This window comes from Puma concolor, chromosome A3 (assembly GCF_028749965.1).
Source record: "Puma concolor isolate L17-30 chromosome A3, mPumCon1.1.hap2, whole genome shotgun sequence".
NCBI lineage: Eukaryota > Metazoa > Chordata > Mammalia > Carnivora > Felidae > Puma > Puma concolor.
This window is the reverse complement of record NC_141669.1, coordinates 56,317,365-56,337,615: the sequence shown is the minus strand read 5'-3', so window position 1 is coordinate 56,337,615 and position 20,251 is coordinate 56,317,365. Positions and strand designations below refer to the sequence as shown.

The 20,251-nt window shown below is 38.8% G+C and overlaps 1 long non-coding RNA gene across 7 annotated transcripts in view; it reads right to left on the bottom strand.

Annotated features, from left to right (window-relative positions):
• The window catches only part of LOC147582465 (uncharacterized), a 529,319-nt gene that overhangs the window by 439,391 nt on the left and 69,677 nt on the right, over positions 1 to 20,251 (bottom strand). For all 7 annotated transcript variants that reach the window (XR_015248720.1, XR_015248722.1, XR_015248723.1 and 4 more), the window contains one exon: positions 15,678 to 15,771. This is a non-coding gene — a long non-coding RNA (uncharacterized LOC147582465). The remainder of the gene's footprint in view (positions 1 to 15,677; positions 15,772 to 20,251) is intronic.

Below are 20,251 nucleotides of genomic sequence, written 5' to 3'. Positions count from 1 at the left end.
CAGTGGCAGCCCTGGCCCCCTAACCTAGGTAGTCACCCTCTCCCTTCCTCAGCTGGATCCACTCCATTCTATAGATCTCACTTATTTAAGGTAGAGTGTAAATTTTAAAACGATATTTCTAGGGGCGCCTGGGTGGCTCAGTCGGTTAAGCGTCCGACTTCAGCTCAGGTCACGATCTCGCGGTCCGCGAGTTCGAGCCCCGCGTCAGGCTCTGGGCTGATGGCTCAGCGCGTGGAGCTTGCTTCCGATTCTGTGTCTCCCTCTCTCTCTGCCCCTCCCCCATTCATGCTGTGTCTCTCTCTGTCTCAAAAATAAATAAACGTTAAAAAAATTTTTTTTAAAATAAAACGATATTTCTATAAATAATGTCAAGCAGAAATGGTATAATGATACACTAAATTATAATAACGATTGTTCAAAGGTAAATTGCAGATCTTTGGCCCACTTTGGGGAAAATGTAATTAACATTGCTGCCAAGGACTCCTGGCACCAGCACCACACGCTAACCATTGGTTTCATGACAAAGCGCCACTGTGATCCACCACAGCAATGCTATCCTTTTAGGTACTGGATTAGAATCCAGGCGAGTCCACAATATAGCCTTGACACATCATCAACTTCCACACAGGACATAAATTGCACTAATATAGTAATATACTGAAATCTCAGACCAACTGTTTGTCATCGGATTAGAATGTGATGACACAAAATAAAGATGTGAGGCGGAATCTGTGCTGAGGTCTAAATTCACATTGGAAGTTTGGAAAGAAAAGACTGTTTATAAAATTACAGCCCAGGAATTGCTGCCAAAGTCAGCCTTTGGTGCAGCTGTAAGTCGGATGGAATCCACCTCCCTGACATCAGACCCACCCACTGGAATGCTGCTCCCTGGCTGGAGCTTCCCTGAGTGGAAACGGCATGTCACGCTGTAGGAACTGTCATGCCAGTACTGCTGACCTGTTTGGATCTTTACGGTGGGGTAGTTTTGTTTTCTTTTCCCTCCTCAACCCAGCAAAAAGAAGGCCATCAGAGCTCTTGTGGTTTTCGCATGCACGTGTGTCATGCCCAGGTTTTGAGTTTTGCTCAAAACGGTCGGATTTCATGCCATCTTCGCCCTTGATGATGAGGTGCCTGTCTCTTTTCTTCCTCCTTTTTTTCATTCTTCTTCAATTTCCTTCTTCTTCATCTTCTGTTCCCAAGAAATTATGACTTCCTTGGCACAGCTTCTGCTTCCATAAACATGTTATATCATTTACAAAACCCAAGAGTATATTTTGTGTTCTATTGTTGAGAAGCACCTGTACCAGATGTAAAGATACCCCTGAATAGGTGTTCTCGCAGAAAGTTTGTCTGGGCTAGCAAAAAAAAAAAACAAAAACAAAAAACAAGTTTTGATATAACTACTTGTATAATTCAGAAGCTCTTGGATGACCACCTTAAAGGTTTTTAAACATATAATGTTTGGAGTTAGAGTCACAATATAAAAAATATTTAAATAGGTTTCAACTTACTGATTTGGGGACAGCAAGATGGTGAGGGTAGTGGGCACAGGGTTGACTGTTGTAATATACATCACATAAGATGATCTTCATAAAACCAATGCTAGGCAGGAGGACTAGACATTGATTCAGTTTTATACGTACAAAAAAAATGGTGTTTAGACATGTGAGGTGACTTGTCCAAAGTTACCTCCTAAGTGGCAGAGCCTACATGACTAGAATCCAAGTTTTCAGATTTCTTAATCCAAAGTTCTACCTCCAAAATATCATCTGGATGGTCAGGTCTGCTACTTTGTTGTGATTGAAAACATTCATAGATTCAGGGTAGTGGATTTTAATAAACTAATCTTTCTATCTCTCAGATATGGCTGGTCCATATGCAAAACTGCCTTGCCAGTCTCAACTGCATCTTTAGAGGTTAGCAAATGTGCCTCTTGCATATTATATAAATTCCCACCTTCAACATGCAGCAAGCAGCTGATAATCATGAATTGGCTTATTCATATTTATTTACAATCATTTCTTGAGCACTTGGTATGTGTCAGGATCTGCTAGCTTATGAGCTATTAATATCGTATACTTTATATTCAATCATCATCCCAGATGCTCTAAAAAGAACTTAACATTCTAGGCACCAAAAGTTTGTTTTTGTAGTCAATACTTGTTTTTCAGGCCCAGTAGAAGGACATAATGAACCCTAGGGGATCCACTATTTAATACTAAGGGTCGGGTATTAGGCTGGGGCCTCTTTATGATATCAGTGTTGAAATGGAGAAGCAAAACCTGAAACAGGAAAAACAATCAACAACAACAAAACAACAAAACAAAACACCCATGGCAGATGCTTGAGGAGATGCCTTGAAATTACCTGGTTAGACTGTAAGTGTATGATCATTGACAGATACTAACTCTGAACAGGCGTGTGAGTTTTGGGGGCAGTTTGAAATTAAGGACAGCAAGCATTATTAAGAAGGCAATGCCAATGCAGACAGTCCACTCAAGGTCATAACAACATTATTCAGCCATAGTGGCCTCATTTTAAGACTCCTCAGCCAAGTAATCTTTACTGGTTTCAAAGACACTGTATCATGAGCCCAATTCTGACTTTCAGATGTTTGTTTTGAAGGATGGTATTAAGAAAAGGAAAAGTTCTGTGCAAAGTATTATAATAAAAATTGCCATGGTGATACTCAGTTTTATTTCTTTCCCTGGAATTAGCCATGGGCTTAAGACCTTTCTCGAGATGCTACTGCTCTCTAAATTCAACTCTTCTTCCCAAGCTTCAGATGTTCTTCTGCTATAATAAATAGACATGGTATGTGAATTTGGAAAATCCAACACAGCGATTGCAAGCCCTCTCTGTGTTCTTTTAGCATGTGTCTCTACAGGATTTCTCTTTAAACAGACAGCTATCCCCCACATCACATTTTTGTCCCAGTTCTTTACAACTCAGAAATCCAAAAAAGTTGCTGTTATGGTATCTGGCTCTTTGAAAGCAATAAAGATATGATTATTTTTCTGTTTGATTCCCCAACAGATTATTTGACCAATGTCTTCAGCTAATCTGATTACTGTTGAGAACCAAATTAGATGATTCACAAGAAAATAATTATCTTATCTATATGTACTTTGTGTATATGGCACCCCGCAAAGTTGATCAATAATCTGGTTAACTTAATCACTGTATATAATTCACAACCCTTTAATCATGCTTAGTACTATGCCATGGATTAAGTACTCAATTTCATAATTTATTGTTCAAAGATACCTTCTCTCATCCTAGATGTATAAAATGAAAATGATGGAACTAAGAGGCATAGAAATATATGTGACAAGTCCTCTTCAGCCAATTACACAACTTCTCTCAACTCAGGAAAATGCACTAAAACAAACTGTCCTGTCCTAGGACAGAGAAGAGGGCTGTAGAGGGAGTGCACAGTATAAGAAGGCAAAGCTACTCAAACCAAGGAGGCTTTGAGGGGGAAAATGTTGCCCCCAAAGCCAGAACAATTCTACATCTGTGTTACAGAAAACAGCTGTGTACCCAAGTCCCTTGCACCGTGCTCCACTATTTCACCTTCTCTATTTCAGCTCTCCATTACTATCTAAGAAACTATCCCAAAACTTAATGGCTTTTAACTACAACCATTTTATTTGGTCACAATTCTGTGGGCTGGAAATTTGGACGGTGCTCAGTAGAGCAGTTCTTCTGTTCCATACAGGTGGCATCAGCTGGGGCCAGAATGTCCAAGATGGCTTCTAGGTGGCTACATCCAGCTGGCTGCTGAGAAAAGATTGCAAGTTCCAAAAATTCTTCATGCACATGTCTGGTGCCCCAGTGGCTTTCCTTGTAGTCTCCTTTTCTCCATGTAGCTAGTTTGGGCTTCCTCACAGCATGGTGAACTGACATCTTATGTGGTGGCTAGCTTTCACAACTAGTGGAAGAAGACGTAGATCTTTTGAGCCCCACTCTCGAAGTTCTACAGCATCACTATATTCCATTGGTCAAAACCAGTGACAGTCTGGAACAGCCCAGATCCATGGAGGTGGACAAATACACCCCTCCTCCCGATGAGGAGAGGGACCAAAGGAACCCAGAGCCATGTTTTGCAGTCTGCCATACTCACCAACCTAGAGTGTCATCATTCATCAGGTAACCCTACAGCCCCAAAGTGTAACTCCCTTTCTTATCTTTGAACCACCTTCTCTGCCTTCCATGATCCCTGAAACCTGAAATCCAAACAGTTTAATGATACCAAATGTTTCAAATTAGTGTCTGTCTTGTTGTTGCCGGTAATTGGGGAGGGGATCAATATTAATGAAGAGAGAAGCAGTAAACATTGCTAATGAGGATGAAGCAGAAGAGACCCGGCTACTGCAGGGATACATTTCAGCACGCAGTGAGTAAAGGACACTGGCTTTGAAAGCCTGAATCTTTAATGTGCCCACAATAACAACACCACCAAAGTTAGCGCTGTGGATAAATTTTAATAGATGATGTCTTACAAAAAGCTCTTTGCTTGAAATGCAGCCCAAAGACTAAATTAGAGTCAAAGCCCCAGTCAGTTAACTGTGCTATAACATGTGAAGAATTGATTTTCTTATTTTCAGCTGTCAGACCTGCTACAAAGAATGAGTTTTAATTCTGGGGATGTTATTAAACTCCTTGCTTAACTGGCAGAAAAATGGAACTGCTAGCCGGGTGACGGTGGAGCTGCTGTCGGATTGAATGACACCTGTCAGAGTATGATGAATGACCCTCTCTTCCCCACAATCCCCTGTTCTGTCACTCAGGTGAGGCCCATTAATCTTCATCGTGGTCCTGTCAGGCTAGGCACCCATGACGACAAAATGTCTTGAAGCATTTACCCCCAAGATGCATGGAACAATACGATCTTCTCATTGTCAGAGCCACATCAAATTAGCATAATTTATTATGACTCCCCTCCCCCTCACTCCCTACCTCTATTACCACCCCCCAAAAAGCAAGTGGGGGCTAGATGGGATTAGACAGATGGAGTGTAGGACCAGACTGCCAACTACCAAGCCCCCTGCAGTGCCTGATTGGGGGGGGGAGCATCTCTACAAACCAATCAAAAAGCTGGCAGTTCAATTACAGAGTAATAAAGGGACATTCATCATTCAATTAGGCACCTGTCATGGTTTCACAAAAGGGAAAACTTCTAACCTGAGACTCCGGGGAGAAGATGCTACAACCAGGAGACAGGGAAATAAATGAAAAAGGGGACAAAGTCAATTACAAAATAAGGGGAAAGTTCTCCCTAGGCAAAAATCAGAAAAGTTCGATGACCTTACCCAGATTAAAAGGGGCTAATATTAAAAGTAGCATGGTGCCCTCTTCTACAGTACATCTCATGATTGAATTTTCCCCCTAGAAGCCGCCCAGGAAACTGAATTTTGTAAGAAAAAGAAATCAGGAGGAACAAGTAACTCTGTTACTCAAAAGCATTGTTCTTTAAATGACTAAGACATGAGGGCTAAGAGAAGAAAGCCTAGGCTGACATCCAAGTCTGATGTTTCACCGGATTGAGGGGGAATGATCACAAACGGCGTTCTGAAAATATGATGCCCTGCTAGCGACTGGAAATAAGGATTGACAAATTTGGTTTCTCAGCAAGTGTATGTGCTGGTAATTGAGACTAGAAAAGGATTTTCCAAAGGAAAAAAATTCACATTTTTTAACTAAAATTTGTTCTTACGATCCAACAGCTGTTTCCTACCTCATTCATGTTAAAGCTTCCAGATAGGTTTTACAATGCAAGATGAGCAAATGAAGCACAGAATGTTCAAGCTGAAAGTAAAGACAGCAATGAATTTAGCCAGCCCCCTCACAGTTTGGGACACACAGACCCAGGAGCGCCCACCATGGGCCATGGTGCTCTACACCACAGGGACTACCGTTTAAGTCCCTGATAGGGACTGACTATCACACCTCACCTCTACTCCCACACACATTCCATGGCTCAGCACTGCTTCCCATATTCTTTGAATTATTTTCCCAAAGATCTTTTAAAACAACAAAGAGACACTTTAGAGGAAAAAAAATTAGCAAAGCTCCTCATGTTATAAAATAGTAACATGTAAGGTCAAGTAAAAGAATTTCTATTTTGAATTGAAGTTTACATATAATCATTTCTTTACGGAATTGATTATTCACTCTAATAACCTCTGTCTATAGTTGTCAAGAGATAGATTTATAATATATACACTGTTTCTTTTTATGGTGACTCAGGCTGTAGGTTTCAGTGCAATATTCATCATGTGTCACCTGTCCAGGTACCAGGCTTTCAGATGCGATTTTCAAAGGCCCTTAGATTATTATATCATATCCCATTTATTTGATTCTGGGAAAGAGTTCTTCTTTTTCCTTTTTCCCTCTTATCTTCTTTGCCTATTGTAAAATTCCTTGTTACTTTTGTTCTTTTAATTTGAAAATAATACTTGACACTTGCTCAAGATAAACCACACCACCAAGATGAAGTTACTTCTTAGAACAACTATCTAAGGAAATGTAAGGTTCTATATAGAGAAATGATACACTTAATTCAGGCTTTTGTGGAAATACCAGATAATGGTCTTATCTTTAGACTTAAAGATGCCTTGTGAGGGAATAAAAATCTATGTTATATTAAATTCAGAGGTGTGTAATGTGCATACACACACATGTTATGTCATATGCACTCATAAATGTACAAATACACACAATGAGTAACTTCCTTTCAGTTTTGGTTTTGAAGACCCATCTTCAGTAAAACATTAAAAAAAAAAGGCAGGGTAGATCTCGTTTTGTTGTATACTAAGGTTATATTGACAAGCCTTCTCAATTCTTTTTCATAAACCTTAAAAGCCATATCCTAAAGCCAGAAAGGTGGGTCATTCCATCCAGAATGTATTTATTAGGTTAATAGCCCTCTGTAAACAATGTTGGCAATTCCACTGGAGGAAGGGGAGTAGGAAGCAGAGGTAATGACTTTTGCTACTTTCTCTCCCCATCTCTACCATCTTGGTTGGAGTCATGTTGATGCATTTTTAAAGCCAAGAGAGACTGTAACATTTTTCCAGGTTTCCATCTTTCCAGGTTTCTGTATTTTTGTTGGGAAAATAGATACAAGAAAAGAGATTAGAGGGTGAAAAACACCAAGGTTACGATTACTTAGGAGGAAAATCTTCTGGAACAGAGTTTTCAGTTAAACACAGGATTAGGTCCCTAACCAGTGAAAAACCTCAATAAATGTTCATCAATTCTAACAGGACAGAGATTTAGTAGAAGAATTAGATGTAATAAAGTTTTATGCATAAGCAAAGACACAAATAGTTCTACATTTTGTGTATATGAAATTTTGCCTTGCGAGACCCATATGTGTAATGGTAGCAGGACACCCATCAGGGGCAGAAGGCCCATTACTACTCTGAGCAAACTGTGAGATTCCAGGTGGCCACTTACTCTGAGCTCTAGATTACTCATTTTTAAAAATAAAAGACCAGAACTAAATTATCTCAAATAATTTCTATGCAAAGTGATTTTATTTTGCAAATCATATCCTGGAGTTTTCTTTTCAGAACGATCCACTTTGCTTTGATGAAGAGGCCAATGATAGCTGGAGACCAGCCTCTAATTATACCTTCACAAATAAGGAAGGTTGTATTCTGTTTAATTACAGGCAGTCAGTGTGGGCTGTGTCACACAGATATCACAGATCTACAGAAAGAACCTATTGCCTCTAACTCTCTGAGTGCTTCCCACTGTCCCCAATGGGAATGACAATGCTGGACCCGGTGCCCGCTGCTTATGTAAATTCCCTGAGCTTAGTCTGCTCTAAGGGCCCACAGTCTGATTCCATCTTTATCATGTAAAGCCAAACTGAAATTAGATGTAAGTTAACATACAACAAAGGGTAAATTAATTCCAAGTTTGCTCTTTCTGAATACAATCAATACTTCCAGTCTAATAATTTTAAAGTTGTTAAGTTGAATTGAAATTATATCTTTACCAGAAAGTTTGACTGCAGGAAAACCAAAGATCCAGCCAGGCAGGAGCTTAAAGCCATTTTTCCTGATGTGGTTCATATCATGGCACACAGAGAAATGGTTAGAAGCTAAAAATCTAGCCATCAAAAGATATACCACTACCTTACGTACCACTAAGAAAGAAAAAAATAATTTCTCCCACCTTTAATAGCAGAGCTGGGATTCTGACTAGCTTCATCTTTGATGGGAATCTTCCTTTCCTCAAACTCATAAAGCACTGGATGATTCATCCTTCCTATGACATATTTTCCTCCAACAATATCACATTTACATCCACGTCTCTGTTTCCATGCCTTTCTGTTCACACAATAACTTTTTTGTTTCGATGTCGAAGCATAATGTATGTTTTTGAAGACACTTTGAGGGAAACTCGACCCAACGTAAGCAGTACAACGATGTACGTCGTTCAGTTAAAGTTAGGACAATGTGAACAGCTGCAACCGAGTTTAGTCAAGCTATATGCAGACTATGAAAACTACCTCATTAAGTTTATGTGCAGATTATCACAACTACCTCCTCACTGCCACCTGGCCAAAAGCGATTGCAATATATTGATAAGGAAAAACACTTGAATTTCAGAAATGTTAAATGAGAAAAAAGATGTACATCTTCAAATCCATGAACTAAGGAAAAATGCGTAAGGTTTCTCTCAGTCCAGGGCCACCCATCTGAGGACCCCACCAGATGCCTCAAGGAGGAGGAAGAACAATAGCCGAAGCACACCCATAACCCATTCTCAGCCTGGCACACTGATAAGAAGACCCGATTTAGAAATCCATGGAGAGAACTTCCAGACAGTATTTCTCTAAATACGACTCTAAAGAATAGTGACTAGTTGAGATGTAACAAATTAGAATCCATTTGGCCAAAGTCACTACTTGCCTTCAGATTTGCGATCTATTTACCTTGACAAGCTGAAGATTTATATCCATGTCTTCTCATTTCTTTTTATTCTTTCAGAGAATGTGGAACCTTGCTCTTTTTTCTAGCATTTGTTTTTCTGGGTTTTTTTTAATTTTATTTTTTTATAAGAAGGCCATTGTAGATTCTTGATGTGACATGATGAAAATGGCATTTGGAGAGGTTATTTGGCGGCAAAGCACAGACACGTTGCAGACAGTGTGGCTGAGGCAGTGAGGCATGATCCTATCTGCCAGCTGATCTGGGTATTTGAGTATTACAACTGGGGGGGGGGGGGCAGAATATCAAAGCATTTCCTCACACCCACCTCTGCCTTTCCCTTGTTTTGTCAACCTGCCTTCCAGATAGTACCACTTGTACCACTTGTACTGCCTTCCAGATAGTACCACTTCCAGATGGACCACTTGTCCATCACCCTACCTGTCCAGGACAAAAGGGAAGTACTTCTAGTCCTTACTGCATGAGGGAATGACTTTGCTCAGCATCACAGCCTCCAGCATTCTACCTCCTGAGGAGTAGAAACTGGCGTCCTTGGTTTTCCTGCTGACCTTGAGTGAGTGAAACAAATAACAGACTCTGGGAATAAGTTCTAGCCCTTGGCCTCTGTCCTGCTTCAAAGCCCACTCCAGCCTCTTGGGTGTTTATTGTGAAAGCTCATTGAAATCCTCCTCACAATCGTATGGCCATCCAGACCATGACAGTCAGTCCTAGTAAAACACAATTTGTTCCTAAAATTATATCCAATTTTAATAAGTAATTTCTAAAAGAAATTAATAAGCTTATGTAGAACTGAGTACCACACAGACTTGGGTGCTTTGCCTCAAGCCCATAGACACATCTTCATCTACATGACCCAGATTGTAAATGCAAGGTTTGCTTTTGTTTATTTTCCTGTGAAACATGCAGGTAGTACTCAGGACTCCACCTCACAGTCTGCTTGATTATAAAGAGACAGGCTGAATATGAGGCGTAACCAAACACCCACAACTCATTCATTCATGCATACATTCACTCATTCATTCAATGTCATCTGTTAAGCATCATGTTGGGAATTGAAAATACAAAGACAAATACAACTTAGGCTCCGTTCTCTAGGAATTCACAGATTTGTGGAGAAGAGTCTCACACAAATAGATGATCAGAACACAGTGGGATGAGCACACTGTCAAAAATAAGCCCAGAGTATTAGGGAAGCACAAAGTCAGGGGTGCCCTAGTTCCCTGAGACTCAGAAGTTAGACTTCCCTCTAGTAGGCCTCCATTATCATGTGTGATATCCCGGATGAGTATTGAAAAGAGATGCTGTTTGAGCAGAAGCAAAGGAAACTATAGAACAGAAGTCTCTGTTTACACTCCAGGTAAGGAAATTGAGGGTTAAAAAAAGTAATCACACCAACGCAAAAAGAGGAGGAAGACAGCAAAGTATCAGGAATGCAGCTGGATGAATAATTGATGAGCCGGTGGCCTAACAGAGAGTCTCATTAATATAATCCTGCAGTTTCATTAAGTACTGTTCCAGGCTTGTCTTGGAGGGGGCCTCCTGAGTCTTGATTAGGGATTGTGTGGCTTTCACTTTGACATCAGAACTTTGGGCCTTGGGTTTTGACAACTGCTTCCTAAGCTCCTATTCTTTTACCCCAGCACTTTTAGAAGCTCTTCTCGATCCCCCTCGCACTAATCATGGGCCCCTAACCATGACAGTCAGTCCTAGTAAATAATATATCAAGATAAATGATAATTGTTCTGTTTTAAGTGTCTCCTAATGAGCATCATAAATTAAAAATTAATATTGCAAAGACTGTATGAATAGCATCAAATCCATAAACAAAGCAGCGGGTATCACGCTTGCAAATGAAAGCTAAACACCTCCCCTGTCCTCTTTTCCATTCCCCACCTCTTTTTACCCTCCCCCAACTCCTTCCCTACCTTTACTCTGGGTCTACGGATCTGAAATTCAGGCTACCAGGAATTATACTGCAAATAACAACACCAGTAATTTTTTTCCTACAAGTTACTTCTGGTCTGCTCCTTACCTAACTTGGCTCAGTGTGATTTAAAGACTCAATCCAGAAATTTTATTTCTCATTTTTATTTTTCTTGGCCAGAGGCAGAGGAGGTAGAATTGAATTTCAAAAAACTCTTATGTGGATCAGATGAACTAGGTCAGATCCCATACAAGGGGTGAATATAGAGTCACTTTTATTGGCATCAAATAAGTTCTGTCCTTCCATCTTAGAGAATGGCATTTCAAATGGAGCCACATTTAAGGGGAAATTAAATACCAAAATATTAATAAGAGTTTTTTTCTGTGTAGATTATACTTATTATTTTATTTTTTTGATGCATTTCTGAATTTTGTAAATATCTACAATTATCATTAATACTTGTGCAATAGAAGAAAGAAAGAATGTATCATTCAGAAGTGAAGAAGAGTACTTGGTTGGACACAAAAGCCCTGTCACAAGGTTAAAATAATCATCATTTTATCAGCATTTTTATAATGCAGCAGACACTGTGCTAGATGTGTGTTATCTCTATCCTTCACAGCAGCATTGAAGGGTAGATGATATTCTTCCCAGCATCTAATTGCTGTCTAGAGGAAAAGGAGGCTTAGTCAACAGGCTATGAGCATTCCAATTCCTTTTTGTTGTTGTTGTTGTTGTTGTTGTTTTCTTTTTTAAGGCAGACACATGGAATGTCTTGGCCATACGGTATTAAATATTCCACTTATGTAACTGATGCGCCTTGTTGGAATTACGGGATCACCCCACAACCTGCTGGTTATTATTTGGCCTCTGGTGCAGTAGTCAACAGTGTGACTACACACAGGTCATGCTCAAGTAAATATTCCAGGCCACGTGGCAGTCATATTTCTCACTGTAAATGAATATGTTGGCTTTGTTCTACATAAAATCAATTCGACCAAAACTTCAGTTCAGTTGCTTTAGGACTGAAAGGACAAAGATTTCCTAAGCCTTCAGTGATTGCCAAACTCTCTCCACCCAGACCCACGCGAGCCCCACGTCCCTAAACGCTATCTCTCAGCTGATTTGCTTGTTTTATTAATCTGAGGATTCAAATGTTCACACAGCCGTGCGTGGAGAAAGTATAAAACAATTCACCTTTTTTTCAGGTGAGCTAGGTTACCAGTAAAGGTGGCATTCGGGCTGTTACCCAGATTACTTTTACCAACTCAGCTGAAATGCCATCCCTGTGCCCCTGAGGACTGTGCATAACGCGCACGGGTGCTGGCGTTGCTGCCGCTGGGATTCCCTCACGCGCTACAGGCACTACAGTCGTAACAGCATGACAAGGAAAAACTGAACCTCTCTCTCCCCGGGATACCCTAAACCCAACAATGGCTAAATCTCTTAAAAACAAAAGTGCACATACGTAGACAGCGCTTTAGCTCATTAAATTTGTTGCAGAACCAGGAGAATTCCAAGAACAGCAGTAGTACATTTTTACTTTATAAAAATGCCCCCAATGAAACAACAGATCTGAACACAAAGGTAAAAACTAAGCATTTGATAATGTTCCCATTCACATCTGTCAACATTTTAGAGAAACTTCAAATGGACTATATTTGTGGCTCTAGAAATTCTTAGTTTATGCACAGAATACATTTGAGGTGACTTTATTTTCACAGGTACCCAGGCTTCAAAAAAATACACCATGCAATCACAGGCCTTTGAAGCTGGAAAAGATCATGAAAGTCACGCAGACTTACCCTTCCTCATTTAACATGTGTGATGAAAGTTCAGAGAGGTTGAAACATGGCTCTAGGTAACTCACATGATTAGACTCCAGGAAATCTAAAGGCTAAAGAGAAATTGGGGGCAGACTTCCCATTGTACCCTTAGCAGTTGAATGGCAAATTACTCCATCTATGATCAAGGGCTAACCCAGACAAAATGCACTGGACACCTGACCTTTTGGTATTTTTACAAGAAAACTTAAATAGAGAATTGAAACATTTGCCCAAATTGCTTTGGTTAATTTATTGAACTTTGCTTACCTTAAAAAGAAAAAAAATGAAGTTGAATAGGCAGTGTGACACATCTTGTAGTGTTGAAATAATAGTAGGGTCATATTTGATGTAAAATATGTTGTTTTTATTATATCATACGAGAGTATCATTTCATGAAACTTTTCATGTTTCAATTACAACTGACCCTTGAACAACGCAGGGCTTAGGGGTGCTGACCCCTGCACGCAGTTGAAAATCTCCCAAAACTTAACTACTAATAGCCCACTGGTGACACGTATTTTGTATGTTATGTCTATGTATATATATGTACATATATGTATGTAATATATACTATACATACATATATTTATATGTATGTATGTATACGTACATATATGTATGTAGAGTATATACTACTATACTATGTATATATACGGCTAGAGGAAAGAAAATGTTAAGAAAATCATGACGAAAAGAAACTGCATGTATAGTGCTATACTGTAAAAAGTCCACTTCTAAGTGCACCTGCACAATTCAAATGTACGTCGTTCAAGTGTCAACTGTATATTTATATGCATACCCAGGCACACACATATGTTGGATTACAATGTATTTCTTACTTTGTATCCTACTAAAAAAGAAGGAAATTCAGTTCAGTAGAAATTTTGCTTTTGGCCCCACTTGGCTTTCTTTAAAAAACAAAACACTAGAAAATGTAAAATAGCACCTTTTTGAAAAAAATTGGGGGATCTTTGTGCTAAACAGTCATTTTTTTTAATCACTGCTGCCCAAAATGTTCTTTCTACCCTAGACCTAGTACAACGTTCTGTAGATTATGAATAAAAAAACATTAAACATAAGAAACTAGGGAAAAGGACAAATGTATAACAGATGAAAAAGGAAACGGAACATTCCTTTGTGGTTTTAAGATACATTTATTTCTTTCCTAAAATCTAAGTTTGAGGTACACAGCCAATTTGCTTTATTCAGTTCCTGGCACATAGTAAATGTCTCATAGTATGTGGTGAATGGATGCTGAACTAAGAGACAGAAGAATCAACTTGCTGTGCAAAGCTAGGCAAAATCCTTAACTTCTCTGAGCTCCAACTTTTTTCAGTGGTAAAAAGAAATGATGGGGCAAGAGCAGTGTTTCCTTCAGGGGTATCTGAAGAACTCATTCCATGGAATGTTAATAAATGACCCATCAAAATCATTTATAGCTGATAGATTGATAGGTGGTCCCTTCACCAGATTTCTATATCCTTCTTCCTGACCATTCAATGAGCCCTAACTTCGTGGCTCAGATATAGTGGCCTCTGAAGAAGGGGAAAAAAAAAATTCAAAGAAGACCAGGAAAAAAAATCACCCTGGATTTTTTTAATAGAAAAAATAAATATGTCCAACTACCTAGACATGATTCTATTAAGCCCCCCAAACTGAGGAACAATATTTTGGCTGTGAATTGGTGACCTCTGTTATTTTCCATACATCCTTTATTTTTATACATCTGAACTTTCACAAAAAGGACAGAGGAACAGAAGGTATTTTTGGCTCAAACAATATCTTGCCCAAAAATGCCACAGCAATGGGCACTCTGCACCATTTGTTCAGGACTGTTTCTGCAGCATCAGCATCTACTTAAGGGCCTGGAATTAACGCAAGACCCACCCACCTGCTTCTGTGACTTTGGGATAAAAAGGGAGCCAAGTGAACTCTAGTTCTGGAGTTGTACCTGCCATCACCTACAGCTGCAACTCTGGCCTGCTGATGTTAGTGTCAAGAAACAAGGATAATCCTCTCTGTGAAGGGGTTTTGAGTTTGGGTAGCCAGACAGCATGGTTTGTCTGGAGAAGCACGGCGTAACAGTTAAATGTGTAATGTTAAATTAGGCAAATCACTGAGAAGTTTAAGCTTTAATTTCCTCAAGCAAAATGGGAATAAAACTAGAACCTACCTTATGAGTTGTGGAAAGAACTGAGTAAGAAAATATATTTGTAGGATTTGGCCCAATATCTGAGGCAGAATAAGTGTTCAATAAATGGTGTCTATTTTTATTATGGCACAACTGAATCCAGACCATGATTAAGAGATCAAGGATACAGAAATGTTAAACAATGTGTTAGTGTAGACACATTCTACTGTGATATAAAATCCATTAGAAAGACCCCGGGGAGGTATTCACATTGAATTGGAAACCAGTGCTGCCTTCATTGGTTCATTTTGTTCAATTTACTCTAGCAAATGACTTAGAAGTGTTAAAGAAAACCAACCGGCTACCCCTAGATGACCAGCAAATCTTGTACTTAATAGGTAAAATGTGTAGCCAGAGAAGCATCCATTTCTCAAGAGATATCCTATCACCATAGGTTTCTATTCTTTGTTTAAAATAGCAACACATTTTGAACCAAAAATGTTGGGCATTTTGCAGCCATTCTGCCATCCTGAGGCTTGTGTATGTCAACAAACACCTCCTAGTTATCATTAGTAAGCACCGATATTTCATGCTGTGGTCTCTAATCATATTTATATGGTCAAAGATGGCTTCAGTTTACCTAGCAGGGCAGATCACTGCCACCCTTTTATCCCCAGAAAGTGGAGACAGAAGCATAAAGAGGAGCAGCACCTTACCCAAAGGGTCCATGGACTGGACCACCAAATCCGTAAATGTGGTAATCAGCCATATAGCAATGCCAGCCCCTTAACCATCCCACCCAACATGCAAATCAGGTTCACACTCACTCATTTTCAGAGCTACTTGGGCGGTGAGCACAAGCCTCAAGTTTTCCAGGTGTCTGTACTGCAGAAGTGGTTGACAGGCTGAAACAAGGTGTATCTGGGAGGAAAAAATAATAGTAAAAGACTTAATTAAAGGATATCCAAAGAAGGCAAAAGAAATTACCCAACCCATCTGCAAACCGCACACTGGAAATGAATGGGTTCTTTAGTGTTTAGGACATTTTAGTGTTATAAAAACGTAGACTATAGAGCTATTATATCAAGTAATTTATGGGATGAATATTGTAATTCATTGAATGTCACGACTTATCTTTTATTCATATAGTTACTATTCCATTACCAGAGAGGGAGGTTTGTCAAAGGTTAATTATTTTAAATTGCTCCAGCAAATTTATTTTGATTTGTACAATTTTTTTTGAATAATCACAGGTCTATATATTCATACATCTTTATGAGGCTTCTTTTTAAAAAATAATATTCTTTGATGAGGCAGTTAAAGCTAGATAAATGCTTTAGCGATGTCTTTAAAATATATTCTCTTTAACTCTGGATGTAGATCTATAAAGAATTATTATATTATTGTTGTTGTTGATATTATCAGTCTTTTTTAGAACTCTCTACTTTTCTAAGAAAATTCCAATTAAAAAAATGGCTGAGAAATTGAGCTTTGACTTTCTCAAGAGGTTGGTCATGGTTCATAGTATCTCTTAGCCCTGGGTCACTATCTGGAATGCCCCCCCATATGGTGGATGAGGAAAACTGTGGCATCTGCTCTCTGGTGTGACCTCTGCCTGTTTCACACGAGACTGCCCCTTGGCCAGGGGCACACCTCCTCAGGACATGAAAACTGGTCTTTGTGGAACAATAAATGCTAGAAGATAGGTCAAATACTTTCAAAGTTGGAAAAATCATTTCGAATTATAAACCTAAATTAGATAGGAAGCCAGAAGCAAAGAGAGTATTGGAAGGTTATAATACATACAGTATATATAATATATAGATTAATCCAGCTCCGTCTCCTTAAAAACCTATCACCTCTCTCAGGAAGCCTTCCTGATTATGCTTGTTTTCTTTATATTTCTCAAATACTAATGTATCAAGTCTATATTACATTAATATGGTCTTACTGTTATGTAGCCTTTTAATTATTCATAAATCATTTGAGAGTTAGAGAAATAGAGTGAGAAAAGGTTCAGTTTAGAATCAAAAGACCTAGACTCAACATTTAAGCCCCAAGCTTTGTTACCTCTATGGGCTTAGAAAGGTTGTTCAGTTTGTCTGAGACTCAGTTTCCTTAATGTTAAAGGGGAATAGGAAAAACTGCCCGTGTGCTTCGTAGAGTTGGACATGTTACCTAATAATTGCATACTTCTCTGAGTTTATAAAATTCTTGCATATTTACCTCATTTAATCCCCAAACAACAGAATAAGATGAGTGTTATTATTCACCCATTTTATGTGAATTGTGTGAAAATACTATTTTTAACACCATAAATTATTATTTTCAGTCTGTAGATTTTATATCATCAATTTAATATTAATAGCCCTAAGATACAGGCCATATCTATCTTTTAAATCTTTTTTATTTTATTCTTTCCTCATATCCCTTTCTTTTAGATGACTTGATAAACAGATTGAGAACATAGATTTTTCTAGTACAGATAACAAAGTGCTTTGCAAAATAAAAGCACCATCAGGATGTATCTATATGTTGCCAGAGTGACATTAATTTTACTTGATGTCAGAAAGAAACTAATAATCTACCATTTGATCAAAATGTTTACTTTTTAATCAGTTGTACTGTTCCAAAACACATGGTGAAATGTTCTTGGAGTGCACAAAAATTCCAGAAATACAGAAATAAAATGTACATCTACTCTATAATGCTCTAGCTAACACTAGCCACAGTACATGATTCTGGAAATCATGAATTGTGGCTCAGGTACAGAGGCTGTGAGGTATTTCCTAGTTACTTATTCCAATCCATCCATGAGGGAACCTTGTCTGTCTTAATCACACTCAATACTTTGGCTGCCTGACTCATAGTTGGGGCTCAGTAAATATTAGCTAAGTATAAAGTCTTTCATTATACTCATAAATCAGACCTTTAGAAGACTATGGAACTTTGCATTAAACAAGAGCTTGGAATTCTGAAGTGGATTCAGAAGAGAGAAAGTGTGGGAAATGGGACTCATAAAGTTAAAGAAGTTATTAACCCAAATAATAAAAGTAAGAGGAGACTGCAAGCATCATATAGCTTCATACAAAATATCGATGGTAGAGCAGAACATGTTGGCAAGGGGATCCTTGCTTCTGCTGTGAATAGAAGCAGGGGAAGTGTATTTAACTGTGGTACAAAAGATGTGCATTCATAAAAGTAAATAAATACATAAATACATACATGTGTTCATACATAAAATAAACCCTCATTGAGAAGTGGTAGAAAGTGAATAGGAAAATTACAGCATTTGTTCTCCACTATTGAGCTTTTGTTATGTGTCAGGCCCAGACGCTGTGTGTTTAAGAACTTGACTTACACTGTCTCATTTAAACAAGTTCTCTGTGGTAGATGTTATCATAGATGAGGAAACTGAGGCTAGGAGAGGTTAAGTAACTTGCCCAAAGTCACATGACAGTGGTCAGCAGATTTAGTAAGAGTAAAATATTTGAATATATATTTACCCAGATTTCACAATAAAATTAGAGCCCAGTAAAACAGAATCACTGAATCAGTGAGTAAACAGATTTCGCCTTCAAAATCGAATATGTGACCCTAAACATTTTTATTTTTCTGTCATCTAGATGTACATCAGTAAAGGGTGTATTGGATTATTCTGTATTGTTAGGAATGGCCAATAGCTTCACTACATTAGTTGGTTGTCCGTGAATCAGAGGTCTTCAGCTGAATGGCCAGTCTTTGATGGCATGGCAGTTAGTTTGCTTCATCGATGAATTATTCTGAATTGACTTACTCTGTATTGTTGCCTAAACTTAATCAATTAGCCACATAATGGCCAAATATCCAAGAATCTATTGTCTAAAGGGAGATTTCTGTGTGAGGAGACACTGAACCATGGTATGAACAACATTGGCAGCAATTTTGTGACTGTAACAGTCCAAAGTATTGCCATGAATCATCAAGATGGAATGAAAGGCAGGCCCCAGAGACTATCAGGGCAACAATGAAACCTCCCTTTTCTCAATTCTATCAAACATCACCAGAGGAAAGTGTTCTGTATCCAGTGTCTTTTACCAGCAACAATCTGATTGTTTCAATCCTGTGGGTTGGGATACTTCTATTTTTAATTCTCCTTAACAAAGACCTCTTAAGTCCAGAAGCTTCCTCTAAGGCCTGTGAAGTGCTATTCTGATCACCCCTTCATGTTTCTAAGCTGCTGTGGGATAATGTTGTGGAGAGAAGGCCCCCAGGGGAACAGCTGATTGGATTCTGGCAAGATGGACCAAACATCTGCTTCAAACAAAAGGCATCTGCATATTTCACATTTATTTTTCATAATTTACAGAAGCAACCTGCCAAAATTCAGCAAGGGAGAATACACTAGCACGTAATTAGCTTAAAGTTTGCTTGCTTTAGAAGTATGAGCATGAAGCCCAGGAGCTCACCTGGGAGGACATCAGGAATGGTGGAACTACAGTTTGATTTCTGGATATTCAGTTTTAGACCTCGTTTGCCAGGGCAGAAAACCCAGCACTGCTAGGCTTGCAAGGGAGAAATAGATATGCCAGAGGTGACACTAGGAAGTTCTTTTGTCTTCACGTCAAATAAAAAGGCTTTTATTTGGTGTGAAACCAAACAGGTGGCCTAAGGTAATATCATTTATTAAATAAGATTTGAAGGGGCGCCTGGGTGGCTCAGTCAGTTGAGCATCCGACTTCCGCTCAGGTCATGATCTCGCGGTCCGTGAGTTCGAGCCCCGCATCAGGCTCCATGCTGACAGCTAGGAGCCTGGAGCCTGCTTCAAATTCTGTGTCTCCCTCTCTCTCTGCCCTTCCCCCACTCATGCTCTGTCTCTCTTTCTCTCTCTGTGTCAAAAATAAATAAAAACATTTAAAAAATTTAAAAAAAAGATTTGATTAAGCAGAAATATTTTACCCAGCATAGGTAATGGTACAATGTTACATGGCTTATAATTAAAAATGTGTATACCAAAAGTACAAATGGCATGGTGAGAAATCGTGTGTGGGGATATTGCATTGTTTTTCAAAGCATCTGAAAGTTGTCGCTTACCAAAAAATACTGGAAAATATGTTTGTTGCCCAGATAACACTATGTAATATATGACGAAAGCAAAGAGAACAAGATAATGGATGATATGATCAGTCTTAACATATCCTGGTGGAAGGGATACAACAAATTATCTGCCCTCTATGAACTAGATCTTCCCAGCTGAATTTCAAACTTTGCAAGATCATTATTATGTGAAATAACTAAAGTTGGCTTAATTAGAAAATAAAAGGTAAAGAATGGATTCTTGAGAGCAAGCAAGAGGTGGGGGAGGGGGAGAGGTTTTCTTTTGTTTCTAGCAAAGGAATTTTAACCCTGTGTCCATTATTTA